This window comes from Tenrec ecaudatus, chromosome 6 (assembly GCF_050624435.1).
Source record: "Tenrec ecaudatus isolate mTenEca1 chromosome 6, mTenEca1.hap1, whole genome shotgun sequence".
In the NCBI taxonomy this organism is placed as follows: domain Eukaryota; kingdom Metazoa; phylum Chordata; class Mammalia; order Afrosoricida; family Tenrecidae; genus Tenrec; species Tenrec ecaudatus.
The window spans coordinates 152035525-152056536 of record NC_134535.1 but is presented as its reverse complement, the minus strand read 5'-3'; the positions used below and the strand labels follow the sequence as shown (position 1 = coordinate 152056536).

The window sequence follows — 21012 nt, the reverse complement described above, 5'->3', positions numbered from 1 at the left end:
GGCACTGAATAATACATGTAGAAGTTGTTGAACTGGAGACTGCTTTGTTGTTGTGTATACTGTTGCCACAATTAAAAAAAACCTAGTTACACGAATCACCATGAGTACAAGGAAGAAGAAAATGTTCTAAAGCTGATTGCGGTCATGATTGTACCACTCTCCTTGATAGGATTCAACTATTGAATTGTGTGATATGTGGATGAAGTGCCGATAAGACCATTGAAACCCACTGCCATCGTGTCCCTTCCGACTCATGGTGACACTGCATAGGGTTTCTCGGGTTGTCTGTCTTTACAGGAGCAGACAGCCATCTTTCTCCTGCGGGTGGGTTTGAACAGAAGTTCAATGCTTATCTCACAGTGCTACCAGCACTCCGTTTATTAATGCTGAGAACATTCATAATATATTCCTTGAAATGCTTGACACAAAAGGACACACATATAATCTGATCTCAGTATGACCTAGAGAATGTGACTTAAAGGTAAGATGTTAATAGTGGTTTCACTTAGGTGGGGTTTGGGTGATTAAAAAAAATGTTTGTATGGTTTGTACGGTCCTTGTTTTCTAAGCTTGTGTTATTTGTCATCAGAAAATATAGAAGTCTCCATGTAAAAGGTAGTTTCTACAACTCTGTTAACTTCAGCTGCATGACGAACCAACCAGATCATTTATCTTTCCCTGATGGCCATTGTGGATTACGGGTTAGATTGCTAGCCACAAGATCAGCAACTTGAACCTGCCAGCAGCCTCACAGGAGGAAAATGAGGCTTTCCGTTCCTGTGAAGAATCTCAACGACCAGTTTTACTTGTCCTCCAGGGTAGCTGTGAATCAGAATGGCCTCGTGTCAATGAGTTTGGTGTTTGTTGGCTTGTTTGTTGGTAAAACGGTTACCTCATTCTCAACCTAAGGTCCATAGTAGCTTGCCTTGTGAAGCAAATGAGGTTAATGTGGTTCCATAATATTTTTAGAAAGTAGAAGAAGCACAGCACTGAGTTTAGAGGTGGTGTTATTTTCTGCCATTTTTTCCTCCCTATCTTGTAAAAATATTAATAGAGTAGCCCTGTTTGCTACTTCATCACCAGTCATTTAGGCATTAATCTTCATGATGTCTCACTCTGCATCTCTCTGCCTGTACCCCGCAACCCCTTGACGCTTCCTCTGCCCTGTATTTGGGCAGCTTGCCCTGACACTTGGGGTGATGGTACAGGATGCAGAGAAGTGGGCCTATGAGGAAATTCAAAGGACAGGAGAGGCTCTCTGGTCACAGAGGTCCCATGCTAACGGTGAGAGACAACATTAGGAGCCAGGAGATGGAGCTGGGAAACCCAGGATGCTTACCACTAGAGAAGCTGAGACTGAACAAGGCAGGAATAAATAAGGCAGGATAGTTCTGGAGCAAATTCCAAGGATTTTGAAGAAGGGATCTCATCTGAAGAGATCTCTTGTGGAACAGGCCAGCACAGTGCACCAGACACAGAGTTAGACCGGTTGTTGTTAATCGCCACCCAGTTGGCTTCAACTCATGGCGTCCCCATGCCCACTCGAAGGAATGCTGCCCATGCCTGTACCACTGTTTGGGGCTGGGTTTCCTAAAGAAGCAAAACCAGTGCCACACTTGTATATTTATGAAGACTCACTCAATGCCATTGAGTCAACAGTGACTCACAGCAACCATATGGAACAGGCTACCACTGCTCATGGGGGGTTGAGAACTGCAACCCTTTTTTTTTTTAATTTCTTTTTTTTTTAATTTTTTTTTTATTTTAACAATTTATTGGGGCTGATACAATTCTCTTCACAGTTCATACATATACATACATCAATTGTATAAAGCACATCTGTACAGTCTTTGCCCTAATCATTTTTTTCTCTTTTCTTCTTTTACATTTTATTAGGGACTCAAACAACTCTTACCACAATCCATACATATACATACATCAATTGTATAAAGCACATCCATACATTCCCTGCCCCAATCATTCTCAAGGCATTTGCTCTCCACTTAAGCCCCTTGCATCAGGTCCTCTTTTCCCCCCTCCCTCCCTCCCCATTCCCCCCTCCCTCATATGCCCTTGGTAATTTATACATCGTTATTTTGTCATCTCTTGCCCTATCTGGAGTATCCCTTCCCCCCTTCTCTGCTGTCCCTCTCCCAGGGAAGAGGTCACATGTGGATCCTTGTAATCAGTTCCCCCTTTCCAACCCACTCACCCTCCACTCTCCCAGCATCGTCCCTCACACCCTTGGTCCTGAAGGTATCATCCACCCTGGATTCCCTGTACCTCCAACCCTCATATGTACCAGTGTACAGCCTCTGTCCTATCCAGCCCTGCAAGGTAGAATTCGGATCATGGTAGTTGGGGGAAGGAAGCATCCAGGATCTGGGGGAAAGCTGTGTTCTTCATCGATACTACCTCACACCCTAATTAACCCATCTCCTCTCCTAAACCCCTCTATGAGGGGATCTCCATTGGCCCACACTTGGGCCTTGGGTCTCCACTCTGCACTTCCCCCTTCATTTAATATGATATATATATACATATATACACATACATATATACATATACACATATATACACATACATACACACACATATCTTTTTTTTTTTTTGCATGATGCCTTATACCTGCTCCCTTGGGCACCTCATGATCGCCCTGGCCGGTGTGCTTCTTCCATGTGGGCTTATTTGCTTCTGAGCTAGATGGCCGCTTGTTCACCTTCAAGCCTTTAAGACCCCAGACACTATCTCTTTTGATAGCCGGGCACCATCAGCTTTCTTCACCACATTTGCTTATGCACCCATTTGTCTTCAGCGATCCTATCATGGAGGTGTGCAGTCAATGATATGATTTTTTGTTCTTTGATGCCTGGTAACTGATCCCTTTGGGACCACTCGATCACACAGGCTGGTGTGTTCTTCCATGTGGACTTTGTTGCTTCTGAGCTAGATGGCCGCTTGTTTATCTTCAAGCCTTTAAGACCCCAGTCACTATCTCTTTTGATAGCCGGGCACCATCAGCTTTCTTCACCACATTTACTTGTTCACCCACTTTGGCTCCAGCCGTTGTGTTGGGAGAGTGAGCATCATAGAGTTCCAATTTAATAAAAGAAGGTATTCATGCATTGAGGGAGTGTTTGAGTAGAGGCCCAAGGTCCTTCCGCCACCTTAATACTTGACCTATAAATATAGACACATAGATCTATTTCCCCATCCTCCTATATATATTTGCATGTACATGTCTTTGTCTAGACCTCCATGAATGCCCTTTGACTCCTAGCTCTTTCCTCCATCTCCCTTGACCTTCCTCCTGCCCTACTACCATGCTTCATCGCCACCTGGGCTAGAGTATACCTCTTCTCTAAGCAACCTTACCCTTGATCATTTCCCACCAGGCCTGCCACTCCCCCTTCTCTACCATTTGGGGTCCCATGTTTTTCCCTTGTCCCTGGGTTTGTTAACACCACTTCCTTACCCCCCCTACACCCCCACCCCAAGTCCCCCCGGAACTGTCGGTCCCATTGTTTTTCATCCAGATAGTTCATCCAGCCTGTCCTATTCAGACAGACCTGTGGAGTCACTAACATGCACGAAAACTAGACAGAGGAAAACAAAGCAACAGTATACAACCAGACAACAAAACAACAAAAACAAACCACTGACAAAGAACAGAACAAAACAGTTCACAAGAGAAAAGCTTATAGTTAGTTCAGGGATCGTTTGCTGGCCCTTAGGAGCATTTTCCAGTCCAGTCTGTTGGGGCACCACGCCCTGGCCCCAAAGTCCACTTTCAGCATTCCCTGGGGACCTTGCCACTCCATTCCCTTGCTGTTCCGCTGCACTCCCCCAGTGATTTGCCTCGGTGTGGTGGGATCAGGTCAGGTGCAATTCCCACACTGTGTCTCCGGTGCTGTCCCCTGTATCGCCCTTAGTCACTGAGGGGCATCATGTCTCATAGTAGGGCCAGCCATGTTGTTCTCTCTGTGGACTGGCTGCTCTACTCAGGAACATCATCATCACGGCCTGGTGGGCCAGGCTGTGCTCCACTCTCTCCTCCTGCCTCTTCATCTGCTCCCGTGTGCTCTGATCAAATTTGTCCATCTCCCATAGCTGCAGAGTCAATGTCGTCCTTTGGAACAAATTCTTTTCGGGGAAGGGGCAGGAATCCACTTAATTTGTGGTGCTGGGGCCAGCCTCCCAGACCTCTCCACCGGTTCCCTCCTCCATGCCGGGATATTGCATTCACACCTTGCGACACTGGGTTGAAGTCTGGTCCCACTTTCCCTGTGGAGATATAAACAATACCCTCCCCTTGGGTGGATTAATGCCCCATGCCCCAGCTCCCCTTTTCTTCCTTGTATTCATCCTTTTGGTTTTCTTCCTTGTATTCATCCTTTTGGAGAACTGCAACTCTTTAAGGGAGTAGAAAGTCTCGTCTTTCTCCCACAGAGCAGCTGGTGCATTAGATCTGCTGACTTTGTGGTTAGCAGCCCAAGGTATAACCCACACTGCCCCCCCACAGCTCTTCTTATTTATGAGGAGAAAAATTTATATCCATGAAATGGCTCATACAGTTGTGGAAATGGGCAAATCTACTCTGAGTCCCCTTAGGCTGAGGGCTACAGAGGGAGATGAAATTCAAGGTCAGCAGGGCAGATGGCAGGTCGATGATGGCTCCTGGGATCGGTAGGCAATATGGCAGGTTGTTGGCTCAAGTCTAAAAAGACACCTGCCAATGAATTGGATGTAGGATTTAAGGCTAGCAAAAAAGCAAGCAAATCTTTCCACATCATCCTTACGTAGGAAGTAGACCACACCCGAGAGGAAACTTCTTTTCAATTGCATCCGGGGTAGGAGATGAGGAAGAGTTTGTCTTCTGCCCAAATATTCTTACAGTGAGTTAGCTGCCTACAGCAGGTTCCGTGATGAAGTTGATTGCATGGTGTTAGGTCATCTCCTGGAGGATTAGTAGGCCTAAACTGTCACCCCACTGAGAATCCTGGTCCAGCCAAGGTGACACGTATCATAGCTGTCATCATGTTCATAGCAGTCTGTCCCTAACTCATTCTCCGAAGTAGATTAACGGGCCTCCCTTCCTACTCCATCCACCACAAGTGACCCTGTTGGTATCGGAACGACCAGGGACATAGCCTCCAGCATCCCACAAGCCACCACAGCCGGACAGACTGACAGATGGGTGGTGGAAATTTGGATCTAGTATAGCAAAACTAATAGATGCGACTTCTCTGGTTGAGGTCTTTTTAGCAGAGCACCAACATTTTTCAGAAGGGCCAGTGGGAGTTAATGACAAGATAACCAGAAATTTCTAATAAGATGGAGGATTTTTCTCTTAAAGTAAGGCAAGTTCAGATAATTGGTGGCTTCTGGAATCCCTAAGGGAAGGGGATTTTCCAGACCATCCTTCGGATGGCACGGGCTGCACCTGTGACGTGCTCGCTAAAACGTTGCTGTTTCCGTGGCTTTAAATAATTTAATCACAGGATCTTGTTACCCTCTTGCCTGCAGGCTCTCTAGCAGAGGGTGCAATTATATGAAATGTAGGAGACAAACGGACTCTAAATCCGAGTGTGGGAACAGACTGCTGGCACTTCCCTGCCGTTCTGAGCGTCTCTGTTCTCTTCACGCTCACAGACCACCCACTCTGGAAACGGAGGAGGCAGGCAGGTCGAATAGAGACCATCCAAGGCCCACAAGCCCACCCTCCCACTTCAAAGACTCACTCTGAGCAGCCAGGTCAATGCCTTCCTTGTCTCACTGACCATGTGAAAAGGCACGGGAAGTACCGACAAGGAGGATCCTGGGCTCTGATACTTCTAACTCCGGGGCAGAGAGGCTCGCCCGCTCGGCTCCCTTGTTCTGGTGCCTTCTACTCCCGAACAATGAACGTAGTGTTGCCTGCCAAGTCTGAAAACACAGCACGCTGGTTGTTCCGAGGGTCTGCGATACTTTTCCTCCGCCGCTAGGAATTGGCAAATGGCTTTGTTTTGTTGTTCATTTTTTAATTGCAGGGCATTTAAAACGTTTTCACAAGTAGAGAGGAGACACCAACACACGTTGGCTCTAGGTCCGGGAAGTCTCGGAAGCAGAAGTTTGCAGGCAGGGGGCTTTCTGGGGAGAGCTGGGGGCATCAGGACTTAGGGACTCGTAGGAAGCAGGACAGAGAGGAGGGAGGGGTAGAGCCGCAAAACACTTACCACAAAGACCTCAGCCCATCTCAGCACTGTTGGCCTGGGATGGACCTAGAGAGACTCCTGCCTTCAAACAAAGGTATGGAGAAGCTGGGAAGCCTGGACGTTTCTATCTTCTTGTTGTCTATGCCTTGAACGTGGCCTGTCCCCAGGGTGGGAAGCCCGGCTTTGAACCAGCCGCACTCTTAGAGGAAGACTTGCCTTGGCTAAGGGTGCATCAGTCAACCCTTGCAGTATCCATGGCTGTCCTGAAGGACAATTAGGGGAGGCAACTGTATTCACCAAGCCTCCAGTGTGGTCAAATCCCAGCTAACCCTGCTTTCACTCTACCTCCACCCACGTCTCTTAGCCCCCTGGCTTCGTTACTGTCTGTTTCTTTTTTCCACTAATAGCATTTGCAGGCTATAATTTATGTGCCACAAAGCCCACCTATTTTAAGTGTACAGTGTAATGATTTTGACTAGATGTACTAAGCTGTACAATCCAGCATGCTAAACCAACGTTAGAATCCTTCCATCGCTCTAGCACACTCCATTAAAAAAAATTACTCCCGGTATATTCTGAAACAAATCACTTTAAACCACCACATCTAATCCGGTTGAGTCCATTCTGACTCAATGACTCCGAAGGGCAGAGTAGAACCTTCTCACTATGGTTCCTGAGATTAAATCTTTATAGCAGCAGACAGCCTCGTCTTTTTCCCGGAGTCACCGGCAGGTTTTGCACAACCTTGTGGTTAGCAGCCTAATGCTTATCCCACGGTGGCCCCATGGCTCCTTACAAAGTCACTTCAGTGAGGCTTTAATGCAGTGAAATTCCTCGCAACGGGCCTCTCTTGATAGGAGATGGAGAAGAGCCTGAGAGACATAACTCGATAAAGGCTGTTTCCAGAGAGCCTGCTCCAACGACGGTTGCTAACTGGTTTGTTCTAAGGTCATCTAAGAATGTGTCCTCTGGTAACGGGCTTCATTGCTATATAGTTCTTCTACGTGGTTCTGAAAGGTAAGAACCTGTGGTAGAGTCAAAGGGGCTGGCCAAAGGAATCTAGACGTGTGCAGTGAGAGTTGAGTGCAGGGGGAGAGAGTAACTGCTTTGGAAAGCCACCATCACACGCCGTCAGAAAGGAGGAAAGCACCCAAGGAGAGAGTGTGACGGAAACGCAGGCTGGAGGAGAGAATTCCCATCTATTCCATGCGTAAGGGACAAAAGTAGGCTGTGTATAAGATTGAGATAAGAACACGGTTTCATGTCGCACGTGTGTCATTTGTTGATGAAATAGCAGTCTGGAAAAGGCGCTGAAAGCCTTTGTATAAGCTTCACCCTTTCAAAGTAGGCCACGCAGGGGGATTTAGTGGGTGTACAAGGTATGTAGCCATCACCACTGCGTAGTTCTAGAACATTTCCATTCTTTCAGGAAAATACACACCTTAGAAATCAAGCACTCTCCATTCCTGATGCCCCCAGCCCCTGACAAACACCTAGCCACTGCCTGTCTCTGTGGATTCCTTGTAAGTGGAAGCGTCTGACAAGTGGTCCTTTGTGACAGGCTTCTTCCACTTATCATCATGTTTTCAAGGTTCCTCCATATTGTAGCATAGGTCCGAAACTCCTTCCTTTTTTTACTGCCAAATAGTATCCCCTTAGAAGGTTATGTCCCATTTGGTTAAAACATTCATCCATAATGAACATTTGAGTTGTTGCCACTGAATTTCTTTTCCTTTTTTTTATAATAGGGTTTTTTTGGTTTTTTTGTCATTTTATTGGAGGCTCTCACAGCTCTTATAACAATCCATACATCAGTTGTATCAATCACATTTGTGCATATGTTGCCATCATCATTCTTAGAACATTTTCTTTCTTCTTGACCCCTTGGTATCAGTTCATTTTCCCCCTCTCTCCCCACCCCCCTTCCTCACGAACCCTTGATAATTTTGTCATGTCTTACACTGTCTAACGTCTCCCTTCACCCACTTTTCTGTTGTCCATCCCCCAGGGAGGGCGTTATTTCTATATTCTTATGATCATTTCCCCCTTTCTGCCCTACTTTTCCTTCCACCCTCCTGGTAATGCAAGTTGGTCCTAGGGGTTCATCTGTCCTGGATTCCCTGTGTTTCTAGTTCCTATCTGTATCAGTGTACATTCGCTGGTCTAGCCTGATTTGTAATGCAGATAGGGGGAAGCATTAAAGAACTAGAGGAAAGTTGTACATTTCATCGTTGCTACGCTGCACCCTGACTGACTCATCTCCTCCCCGAGACTCTTCTGTAAGGGGATATCCAGTTGCCTATAGTTAGACTTTGGGTCCCCAGTCCACACTCCCCCTCATTCACAATGATATGATTTTTGGTTCTTTGATGCCTGATACCTGATCCCATTGACAGCTTGTGATTACCCAGGCTGGTGTCCTTCTTTATGGAAAGGATTTTAAATGAGCTGTATGTTGGATGTTGAATTGTGTCCTCCAAAAGGATGTATTATAAATTTTAACCTTATTCCTGTATTGTAATACCCTTTGGGAATAGTTTGTCTTTGGTATGTTAATTCTCCCTGCTATTTGAATAAATTCTGACTCACAGAAACCCCATAGGAATGGGTACAACTGGCCCTGTTCATTTCTAAGACTGTAATTCTTGTCTCATTAGAAAGTCTTATTATTTTCCCCAAGGAGCTGCTTATGGTTTCGAACTGCTGACCTTTCTGTTAGAAGCCCAGCTCATAACCACTGAGCCACCAGGATTCCTCGTTATGTTAATTAGACAGGATCCTTGTAGGGTGTGTCTTCAGATCTAATAGAGATTAGACAAGCAAACAAAAGAAGCAGAGTTGGGGGAAGAAAGATAGGAAACACATGGGGTCCTTAAGAAGTAGAAGGTCAAAGCACCAAGGACCTTCCTCCAGAGTCAATGGAGAGGGGTCTTCCTCTAGAGCCATTGCCCAGAATTCAGGGTTTTAGCCACTAGATAACAGATAACTACACACACACACACACACACACACACACACAGAGCAATCGAGTCAGTTCAGACTCACAATGACCCTTTGGGTTTACACACACACACACACACACACACACACACAGAGCAATCGAGTCAGTTCAGACTCACAATGACCCTCTGGGTTTCTAAGACTACAGCTCTTCATAGGGGTAGAAAGCCTCATCTTCCTCCCTAGGGAGGTGGCTGGCGGTTCTGAATTGCTGACTTTGTGGCTAGCAGCCCAACGAGTCACCCAGGACACCAGCAAGGCGAAGACTGTTAAAATAACATCACGTGTGCCAAAATCAGAGAGAGTGCAAGTTCACATAAACAATGACACCATTTGCCCAGTACTAACCAAAGAGCCATGATGGGTTAAATGTCGGACTGCTAACTGATAGGCTGGTGGCTCTAACCCTCCAGCCTCTCCATGTGAGAAAAATTCGGTGGTCTACCTAGGTAAAGATTTCCACCCTTAGAACCCCTATGGGTCAATTCTTTTTTTTTTTTAAATCATTTTATTAGGGGCACATACAACTCGTATCACAATCCATAACTTCATCAATTGTGTAAAACACATTTGTACATTCATTGCCCTCATCATTCTCAAGACATTTACTCTCCACTTAAGCCCCTGGCATCAGCTCCTCATTTTCCCCCTCCTTCACCACTCCCCCCTCCCTCATAAGTCCTTGATAATTTATAAATTATTATTTTGTCATATCTTGCCCTGTCCCATGTCTCCCTTCATCCACTTTTCTGTTGTTCATGCACCAGGGAGGAGGTCACATGCAGATCCTTCTAATTGGTTCCCCCTTTCCAACCCACCCTCCCTCTACTCTCCCAGTATCGCCACTTACACCACTGGACCTGAAGGGATCATCTGCCCTGGATTCCCTGTGTTTCCAGTTCCTACCTGTACCAGTGTACATCCTCTGGTTTAGTCAGACTTGCAAGGTAGAATTGGGATCATGATAGTGGGTGGGTGGGAGGAAGAAGCATTTAGGAACTAGAGGAAAGTTGTATTTTTCATCATTGCTATATCACACCCTGACTGGCTCGTCTCCTCCCCGAGACCTTTCTGTAAGGGGATGTCCAGTGGCCTATAAATGGGCTTTGGGTCTCCACTCCACACTACCCCCTCATTCACTATGGTAAGAGTTTTTGTTCTGATGATGCCTGATACCTGATCCCTTTGACACCTCGTGATCGCACAGGCTGGTGTGCTTCTTCCATGTGGGCTTTGTTGCTTCTGAGCTAGATGGCTGCTTGTTTGACCTTAATACTCCAGATGCTCTATCTTTTGATAGTCAGGCACCATCTGCTAACTTTGCCACATTTGCTTATGCACCCATTTGTCATCAGCGATCATATCAGGGAGGTTAGCACACATTGATATAATTTTTTTGTTCTTTGATGCCTGATAATTGATCCCTTCAGCATCTCGTGATCACACAGGCTGGTGTGCTTCTTCCATGTGGGCTTTGTTGTTTCTGAGCTAGATGCCCGCTTGTTTACCTTCAAGCTTTTAAGACTCCAGACGCTATCTTTTGATAACTGGGCACCATCAGCTATCTTCACCACATTTGCTTATTCACCCGTTTTGTCTTCAGCGGTTGTGTTGTGAAGGTGAGCATCCTAGAATGCCAATTTAATAGAAGAAAGTATCCTTGCATTGAGGGAGTACTTGAGTGGAGGCCCAATGTCCTTCTGCTACCTTTATAATAAACCTATAAATATATGCACATAGATCTATTTTCCCATCCTCCTATAGAAATATATTTTCATATGTGCATGTCTTTATCTAGACCTCTATAAATATCCTTTGCCTCCCAGCTCTTTCCTCTATTTCCTTTTACTTCCCTCCTGTTCCAATATCATGCTCAGTCCCCACCAGGGTTTCAGCAATTCCTCTTGGTTACATTACCTTTGATCATGCCCAACCAGGCCTCCCACACCTTCCTTACTACCGATTTGGATCATTTGTTGTTCCCTTCTCCCTGGGCTTGTTAAAGCCACTGCCTCTCCCCCCCACTTCCCTCTCTCCCATATCCCCCCAGAACTGTTGGTCTCATTGTGTTTTCTCCTCCAAATTGTTCATCTTATTGAGACAGACCTGCGGAGAAAATAATATGCACAAAGACAAGACAGAGCAAAACAATATACAACAAAACAACAACAAACCAATGACAAAAAAAAACACAAGAAAGAAAAGCTTGTAGTTAGTTCAAGGACTGTTTGTTGACCTTTAGGATTGTTTTCCAGTCCAGTCTGTTGGGGCACCATACCCTGGCCCCAAAGTTCGCCTTCAGCATTCCCTGAGGACCTCGTCGCTCCATTTCTTTGCTGTTCTGTTGCACCCCCTTAGTGTTTTGCCTTGGTGTGGCAGGATCAGATCGGGTGCAGTTCCCATACTGTGTCTCTGGTGTTGTCCCTTGTAGGGCGATGGGTCAGAGAGGGATGTCGTGTCTCATAGCGGGGCCAACCATGTGGTCCTTTCTCTGGACTGGCTGCTCTTAGCAGGAATATCGTCCCATGGACTGGTGGGCAAGGATGTGCTCCACTCTCTCCTCCCCCTTCATCTGCTTCCATGTGCTCCGATCAGATATATTCCTCTCCCGGGACTGCAGAATCAATGCCATCCTTTGAAATAAATTCTTCTGGGGGGAGGGGCAGGTGTCCACGTAGTAGTTGGGATTGGGGCCAACCCCTCAGACCTCTCCACTGGTTCCCTACTTCACGCCGACATGTTGCATTCACATCTTGGAGCACTGGGTTGAAGTCTGGTCTCTCTTGCCCTGTGGAGATATAAACAATACCCTCCCCTTGGGTGGGTTAGTGCCCTGTGTCCCCGCTAACCATTTCTTTTTTTTTTTCTTTTCCCACCTCCTTTTAGGTTGTCTATCATGTGTATCCCTGTATTTGGTCTGGTCTCTGCCATATTACCTGTTCCTCACCCCAGAAATATTTGTATACAGTAGCTTTTTCCCTATCCCCCATTTGCATTTTTTTTAAAGCTTACATCAGTGGACTCAAGTACTTGTGTTTTTGTACTTGGCTTACTTCGCTTAGCATGATTTTCTCCAGTTCTTCCCATGCGGTCATGTGCTTCATACGTTCATCACTGCTTTTTAGCAATGCATAGTACTCCATTGTCTGTATATCCCACAGCTTTTTAATCTACTCATTATTTGATGGAAATTTGGGTTGTTTCCAACTCCTTGCAATTGTGAACTGTGCCACAATGAACACTGGCGCACAGATGTCTGGCCTTGGTTTGTTTCTTGCCTCTTCTGGGTATATGCTTAATAGGGGGATTGCTGGGTCATATGATAACTTGATTTCCATCTGCTTTAGATATCACCAGATCGATTTCCATAGTGGTTGTACATACTTACAGGTCCACCAGCAGTGGATAAGAGTTCCTGTCTCCCCACAGCCCCTCCAACACTTGTTGCTTTCTAATTTTTTCAATTGGGCTATTTTTGAGGGTGTTAGGTGGTACCTAATTATTGTTTTAATTTCCATTTCTCTTATTGCCAAAGATTGGCAACAATTTCTCATATGTTTGTGGGCCGTTCAGATTTCTGTCCCTGTGAAACTTCTGTTCAGGTCCTTTGCCCACCTCCTCAGTGGGCAATTAGTTTTTTTCTTTTCAGAAGTTATCAGAGTATTGTAGATTTTAGTAGTAAGGCCTTTGTCTGATGTGTCATTGCTAAAGACGTTTTCCCAGTCCATGGACTCTTTTATTGCTCTCTTGGTGAATTCTTTCAATGTACACAAGTGTTTTATCTTCAGTATATCTCCTCTATCATTTCATCCTTTTTCTGTATTGTTTCTGTCATATCCTGTATGACTCCAAGCAGAATTCTGAAAATTTCTTTCTGGCGCAGCTCAATGTCTGTTTCTTCTTCGCATGTTGTTATGCTCTGGACATCTTCTCCCATTGCCTTTTGTTTCTCCCGTTTTTTTTGTTGTTGTTGTTGTTGAGGTCGTTGAGGCTGATGGCTGTTTGCATTCCGTTGTTTTAGAGGAGCCAGATGCCATTTTCCAGGGAGTCAAAGAGCATTGGCTCTCTCTGGAAGACTTGTAGGAATGTTTCTTCAAACAGTCTACAGCTAGTTTCACTATGGAATTAATCTACCACTTTATCCTCTGTGGCTTCCCTCTCAGGGGAGTGACCCAGAAGGCTGGTGGGTTGCCTGCTTTGGTGTTGCGGAGGTTGGGCAGAGGTTCCTGCAGCAGCTTAGAAATGTTGACAAATGTTGGCTGAGCTTCCTTAGGCCCCCAGGCACACAGGCAGGAATTCCCCAGTAAGAAGTTGGGCAGAGTATACCCTGGTGGAGGTCAGCAGGACTTTTCTAGCCTCGGACTAGCTACACATGGTGGGACTCACCTAGCTGGGTATGACACAGGCCTAAACGCCCTAGGCTAAGGGGAGTGGTCTGGAGGTCAGCAGTGGAATATGAGAGCACAAGAAAGAGACAAAGAGGAGGGGAAAAAATTAAAAGTATGCCTGCTGAGACTGTATGAGGATATAGTAAAGAGAGGGAATCAAAGCAATAATATAGCTTATTCCAGATCCCGGCCTGTGGAGCTGCAAGGGTTTAGTCTCTGTCCGGAGGTGGTGGTGGCAAGCTGTGGCTGAGTTGAGAAAAAACCCTGCACAGCCATCCAAGTCTGTGAGGTGATAGAGAGAAGAGCTAGAAGCAAAAATGTAGATAAACCCCATCCCTGCCCATGGAGCTACAAGGATTTAGTCCCCACTAGAGGATGTGGCAGCAGCAACCTGTGGATGTGTTTAGAAAAAGCCTCTGTGCAGCCATCCAATACTGTGGGGGGACAGAGAGAAGATATGGAAACAAAAGCAACAATGTAGCTGAACCTCGATACCTGCCCTTGTAGCTACAAGGGTCCAATCCCTGCCCCGAGGCAGGCGGCAGCAAACTGTGGCTGTGTTGAGACCAGGATCTGGCAGAAACAGTAATAGGGCCAAGGTCAAGCCCCAGCCAGCCTCCACTGCGGTAAACCAAAAGCCCCCAGCCCTTCAAAACCCTGTGGGTCTGTGCCTACTTAACTTTATGATGCTCCTCCTGTGTTCCAGCCACATTGAATTTCCCTCTAAGCAACTCTCCAGGGCTGAATTCTGCGGAGTCTCTCTGGTCTGTGTCATTCTGTCACCATCTTCCCAGAAGTCCTAGGTCAGTTCTGTCCTGTCAGGTTGCTATGAGTGAAACTGACAAGATGGCAGTGGGTTTGTTTTTTTGTTGTTTTTGTTAACAAGGATGCAGAGGATAATGACAACGTATATACTAGCATGGCCCTAGTATAATCAATGTTTCCAGCTCACTCAATCCATCAATTTGATGTTATGTGATTCTTGACCATGGTTTGTAGTTTAAAAAGACTTGCACTACATAAAAGTTTATGAATAAATTGAGATCTTACTGAGATTTTATATCAAACCATTTTGCATTTGCATTTTTTAAATTTGCATACAATATGATGGAAGGAAGCATCCTATAATAGTCAAGGAAGAACAGGAGACTGACTACATCCAAGTTGACTGCAAAGGTTGCTTGGGAATCATCTCAACATCTGAATCCAGAAGAAAAAAGAATTTAAAAACTATTCTCTTTTTAATTTTTCTGTTTCTTTGATATTCCTTATTTGGTATATCCTCCCACATTTTTCTTGTACAAAACTGGGCTTCTCTTCCAATTTTTCTCTGCTCCCAATTCGACTCTGACACATGGTAATTCTCTGGGACAGAATGGAATTGCCCATGGAGTCTCCTGTGCTGTCGTCTCTACAGGAGTAGATTGCCAGAGTTTTTCCTCATTCAGAGCTGAGGATGGGTTCGAACTACTGACTTTTCAGTTAGCTGTCAAGTGCTTAACCAATGTGCTATGTGGGCTCCTCTCCCCCCAAGTAAACACTGCAATTTGGTCAGTTCTGACTCATAGCAAGCCTATAAAACAGAGTAAAGCTGCTCCTTTGAGCTTCCCACACTGCCAGTCATTATGAGAACAGCCTCTTCATTCTCCTGCAAAGAGGCTAGTGGGTTCAAGCCACGAACTTTAAGCTAGCAACCCAATTCTTATTCCACTAAGCCGCCAGGCTTCTTAGAGCCACTGTTAATTCATTTCATTTACTTACCTTTCCTTTATTATGCTTCTAAACTTTATCCCCAGTCACCTGACCTCCACCCCTTCTGCCTTCATTCTCATTTCCTGAATGTTCGAATGGAGGAATTCTAACTCTACTGTGGAGCTCTCCACACATGTAGTAGACTTTCCCTAGGAGATTGTTGAATCAAGCAAGGATCCCGCCCATCACCCCAAGCATAATCCGTAGATCTGAGAATGAGCAACACCTCTTGTCACAATTCTAAACTTACTTTCTCATCAAGCTGACTGTATTAGTCTGGGTACTTAGGAGAAACAAATTCACAGAAACTCATGTATAAGAGAGAGTTTTATCTAAAGGTAAATGCACATCATGAAAACATTCCAACCCAGTGCTGCCCAAGCCCACAAGTCCAACATTAGCCCAGATGTCTGATACAGGTCCACAAAGTCCTCCTCCACCTCACAAAACACACAAAATGATGCCAACTGCAGGAGGAAAGCCAAGTCAGTGAATATGTAAGCATCTCAGCGCTGGCAGGGGTCTCCACACGGCTGCTCCAGCACCCAGGGCTGCATCGGAGTAGATCCATGTGGCTTCTCCTTGGGTATGTCTTGCAGGAAGTGAGCCTTGCCAGGTGAAGCAAGGAACTGGCTAAGGCAGCTACACCCTGGTGCAACCATGACAAAGCCAGAGACTGGAGAACTAGAAAGGCGAGGCTCACCGAGACATTTATCCTTCTGCCCTTCAATTAACCCCCCATGTGTTTATTGGCCAGGTTGGCACAATAAACTAACTACTTCACCGACTTTCTCACCAGTGATTCAGAGACAGGTGCCCTGGTTAAGCGCTCAGCTGCTAACAGAGAGGTCTGCAGTTTAAACCCACAAGCCGCTCTCGAGGAGGCGGAGGCAGCACACTGCTCCACTAAAGATGACAGCCTTGGTGGCCTTTGGGGGACAGCCACCCTCAGTTATACCCATAGCAAGGCATCAGAATCAGGTCTGATTCCACAAGACTGGCCCTGCATACTTCATCTGTGGTTACTAGGATAAGCGGGTTTTTCCAAGGCAGACATCAGGAGGATTTTGGAAATTACTCAGTGATTTACAAATATAAACTACTTTTATTAGTATTGCTATTTTTTAGGTTAGCCCATTTAAAAACTTTCCCCCATGTGCCTCAGTTTCTAAGGAAACCAACCTCCCCCCCCTTAGAATTGTGTTAAAATAAATAAATAGATAAATAAATAAATAAAGCTGCAGCGAAATCTGAAATGGAAGAGCAAAGTATTGGATGAGCAGAGCTCTGGGATTCCGAGGCTGTACATACCTTGGCAGGGCACCCGATTGCAATGGCGATGATGGGGTCACGCTGCACAGCTACCCTATTGCAAGGCAAATGTTTTTATTTAATAGACTCTACTAATATCTCATACATCAAAGCAAAAAGGAAGACCTTCAGCTGGACAGATCAGCTTTGAGAGACGGAGAAGAATGAGCAGGATTTGAGCCATGGGATGCTAAGGACAGGAGGGAGAGTTGGAAGGGTTGAATGTTCTTATCTGAGGACCTTCATCAGCCTGCAGAGCAGAGTAAGAAATCATCAGAAAATATGTGCAAGCCACGGGTTACAGAGTTTAGAACTCTGCTCCATTGAATTGGTTGTAGATTTTCTCAGTCCATGATTATTGTTCATATGTGTGGAGTAGAATGGTGATTCATAGAGTTTTCAAGCCACTGGGCCTGACTCCTGAGGCATTTCAGGGGGAGGGAGTTTCCAACCTTTTGGTATTAATCAAACACAAATTATGCCACCTCAGGACCATTCTCCCCTTCCTGACAACAGTCACTGAAGACAAATGGGTGCATAAGCAAAGGTAGTGAAGGAAGCTGATGGTACCGGCTATCAAAAGATGTAGCATCTGGGGTCTTAAAGGCTTTTACTTAAAGCTATCCACCAGGGAAGCAACAAAGCCCACATGGAAGAAGCACACCAGCCTGTGGGATCATGAGGTGTCGACAGGAATAGATATCAGAATTTCAAAAGCAAACAATCCAATTGATGTGAAGCAGCATAGACAAAGTGGAGACCCAAAATCCACCTGTAAGGTAATCGGACAGTCCTTCACAGAAGGGCCATATGGGAAGGAAGATATATCCAGGGTTCAGTATAGCACCGATGAAACACATAACTATCTTCTAGTTCTTTAATATTCCCCCCCACCTCTTACTATTATGGTCCCAGTTTTACCTCATTAAGCTTGTTAGACTTGCAGATATTAATTTTGTATAATGAAGATATCATTCGATGCATGAAATCCAAGATAAACCTGTCAGAAATAATAATGGGAGCAAAAATTCCCAGGGGGTATGGGAAGATAATAGAATGAGTGAGGGGCAGGAAGGGGGAACCAATAGCAAAGATGACTGTATATCCCCACTCAAGGGGAACAACTAACAAAATTGTAGGGAAAGAGATACAGTGGATGGTGTAAGATATGGAAAATAAAAATAACTATAAGAATAAAGTTCCTGGGGAGTAGGGTGGGGGAGGGAGGGGACAGAGGGGAGCTGAGATCAAAGAGTTCAAGAACAAAGAACATGTTTTGAAAATGATGGTGGCAGTAAATGTACAATTATGCTTGAACCAACTGAATTATGGATTGTTATAATGCCTGTAAATGCTCCCAATAAAATGATTTAAAAAAAGGAAACTAGGAAGGGGTAATATTGTTGGAAGATAGGGCTCAATTACAGAGGATATTGAGGGAGACAATTAAAACAGACTTTTTCTCCTTCACGGATAATGCTGCTTTAATTCCCACTGTGTTATGCAGGATTCCTTAGAGAAACAAAACCTGGATACTTATGATTTTATATATTTGAGGGATAGGTCTATATAGTAAGAAGGACTACAACAGCTAATTAGTCCACACAGCAATACAGAGGGCTCAGTCCAATTCACTTTTGTGGGGCAGATGATCTACTGAAGGTCCTTCTAACTCACGCTGGCCGCTGGTCCAAGATCAAGGAAATAGACAGCAAAGTAGCTGGTGAGAGCTCTGAGACTCCAAGACTAGTAGAGTTGGCTCGCAGGCAGCAGGCATGGCCAGGTGGGGCAACAACAGCAGAAAGATGAGGTGTTGAGGTGTAGCCAAGGCCAGTAGCGCCACAGCAGCTGCCTGGTGAAGCAGGTCCTGATGGAGCCTCAAGGTGTAGCATAGCACTGCAACATGATCCTCCATGATTCATGAGTTGGCTCGGCTCACGGGTAGCACAGCCCACGGTTAAGGCGGAGCAGCTAACCCAGGCAGCAGCATGCTGGTCCAGTCACCAAGGCGAAAGGGACCGGGCTTGAAGAGCCAGTTGTCTCGGTTACCTGCCAATTAACCTAGAATCTGATTGACAGGCAAATCTCTCACCACATGTTCCTACAGGAGCCATGTTGGCCCAGAAAACTGACCTGTCACAGCCACCAAGTGAACAAGGTGGTGTAGCTGTTCTTAGGTACCATCAATTGCTACTGACTCATGGCGACCATAATGTACAGCAAACATACATTGCCTGTTCCTGCACCATCCTCTCAGTGGTTCTCATGTTTGAGCCCACTGTTGCAGCCCTGGTGTCAACCCATTTCCTTGAGAACCTTCCTCTTTTTCACCACCCCTCTACTTTACCGAGCACGATGTCCTCCAGGGCCTGCTCTCACCTTTCTCATCATCCTTGCTTCTAAGGAGCATTCTGACTGTATATCTTCTCCAAAGGTGCTTTCAGAATCCTTCATCCTTCAAATGCATCAGTTCTTCTGCAGTCTCCCTTGCCCATTCTCTACCTTTCACGTGCATGGGAGTGGAATGGCTCAGTTCAAGCACTCCTTAGCCCTCAAAGTGATTTTTGCTGTCCAACACTGTAAAGAAGTCTCATGCATAGTTAGTTTCCCAATGCAATGCATCATGCGTGTCAGGGACAAGGTAGCTGGCATTTAATACTGCTGGCCACCATTCGTGGAGTAGGCAGTTGGATCACTCAGTTAGAGAGTTCCTTCAGAGCATCTGGGAGCACCCTGCCCCTAGGCGCAGGGCATCATACACAGTCCATCCTGGTGGGCTGCAGAGTTTCAGGCATTGGCCTTCTGGGTGGAAAGCACTAGAGAAATAAGAAATGGAGAGAATTTGCTGGTGGTTGCTGACAGGTGGCCCATGTCTTGGGATCTGGGGCATTTTGACAACACGATCATCCAAATGAAGTCTCTCCTCTGTTGTTTCCATTTCTTTTCACTCTTTGGATCGCTTTTCATTTCTCACGAGAGCCTCTCTTTCCTTACCAAGATTGCTCAGTCTGCTTTGGAAACAAGATGATGTCATGATCCAAGCCCAGTTTTGCCTGGGATGACTACAGGTAATGGGAGGAGGCTCTAACCCAGGGGCCTTTTATAGCTACAAGTGCGTCTTCTTTATTAGTTTTTTTTTCAAAAAGAAGGTTTTAGTGGATCAGTTATTGCACATTAGTTGCCATGACTTGCAGGTGATTAATCATATCTCAGTGTGTGTGTGTGTATGTGTGTGCGCGCGCACTACTGCTGGGAAATATCTTTTACTGTATCTATTAAAGCTATAAAAGCTGTTTTGGCAATTGTGTTATGGTTTTAATAATTCAAATAAATCTCCTGTTTCATTTTGTTTGGGGAAATGTGTTTCTGTCTTTTAATAGGGCTAATATATCCCCTTGATTTTTTTTTTAAAGACAGGTTAGTTATTTTTCTTAGGTTATGCTTGAAGAATTTAAAGATTAAGTTGCTAGTTTCTATTCAGAATTGTATGGTTGCATTACTTGGTTAAACTCAGAGCAGCATAAACTATCAAAGCAAAGGGATTGTCCATCGGGACTTCTTGACCCATGCCAACCTAGATCTCTCTCCACAAATGTGAAAATAATGATGATTCAAAAGTCTCTTCAATTAAATCTGAAATTTGAATTTCACTGAAATTCAAAGCAAATTTAAATTAAGTATTATCCTCCTCAATAAAGTGACAACACATTGTAAAGAAGTGTTATTTCTCTTTTTCTCTCTCAGAAGTATGATTTCTCTCTCTCTCTCTCTGGTAAATCTCAAGTGACTTCCAGCTTCTGATGTCTCCAAAGGCAGGTCACGGCTCTTAGTTGACAATAGTTTCACCCTCTCCTTTATGGAGATCTCAGGAGAGTCACCCACTAGTCACTCCTTGGGAGAAAGAAGAGGCGGTCTGCATTTGTGAAGATGTACCGCCTAGGAAGCCCTGTGGGGCATTTTTACTCTAACCCCCTCCCCGCCCCCGGGTCCCTGTGAGTCATAATCTATTCCACCGCAGGGTGTTTGGTTGAGGAGGAGATTCAAGGAGCTCGTTTGTCACACTTTGCAAGGTAGGAGCAGGCCTCTGTAAAGAGCCCAGGCTTCTGTTGGCCAGGCCAGTGCTTGTTGCAGCAGCTCCAGGCCCCTGTGCACAGTGACATCGCAGCCAGTGCCATCACCCCATCAGGAAGGTTGTTGTGATTTCACATGGTCACAGCAGGACTTACTGCTCTGGTTTAGATCCTGGATCCTGGTTGACTTCTAGTCCTTTGATCCCTCCTCCCCAGCCCCCCCCCCCGCCCGCACCCGGCATATATATCATCATGTCCTAGAAACACATCCCTAATCGAGCTTTTGGGGAATTAAAA

At 45.5% G+C, this 21012-nt stretch overlaps 1 protein-coding gene across 3 annotated transcripts in view; it reads left to right on the top strand.

The window, feature by feature from the left end:
* Positions 1–21012, top strand: part of CAMK1D (calcium/calmodulin dependent protein kinase ID) — a 475430-nt gene that overhangs the window by 379071 nt on the left and 75347 nt on the right. The gene's annotated exons all lie outside the window — the stretch shown is intronic.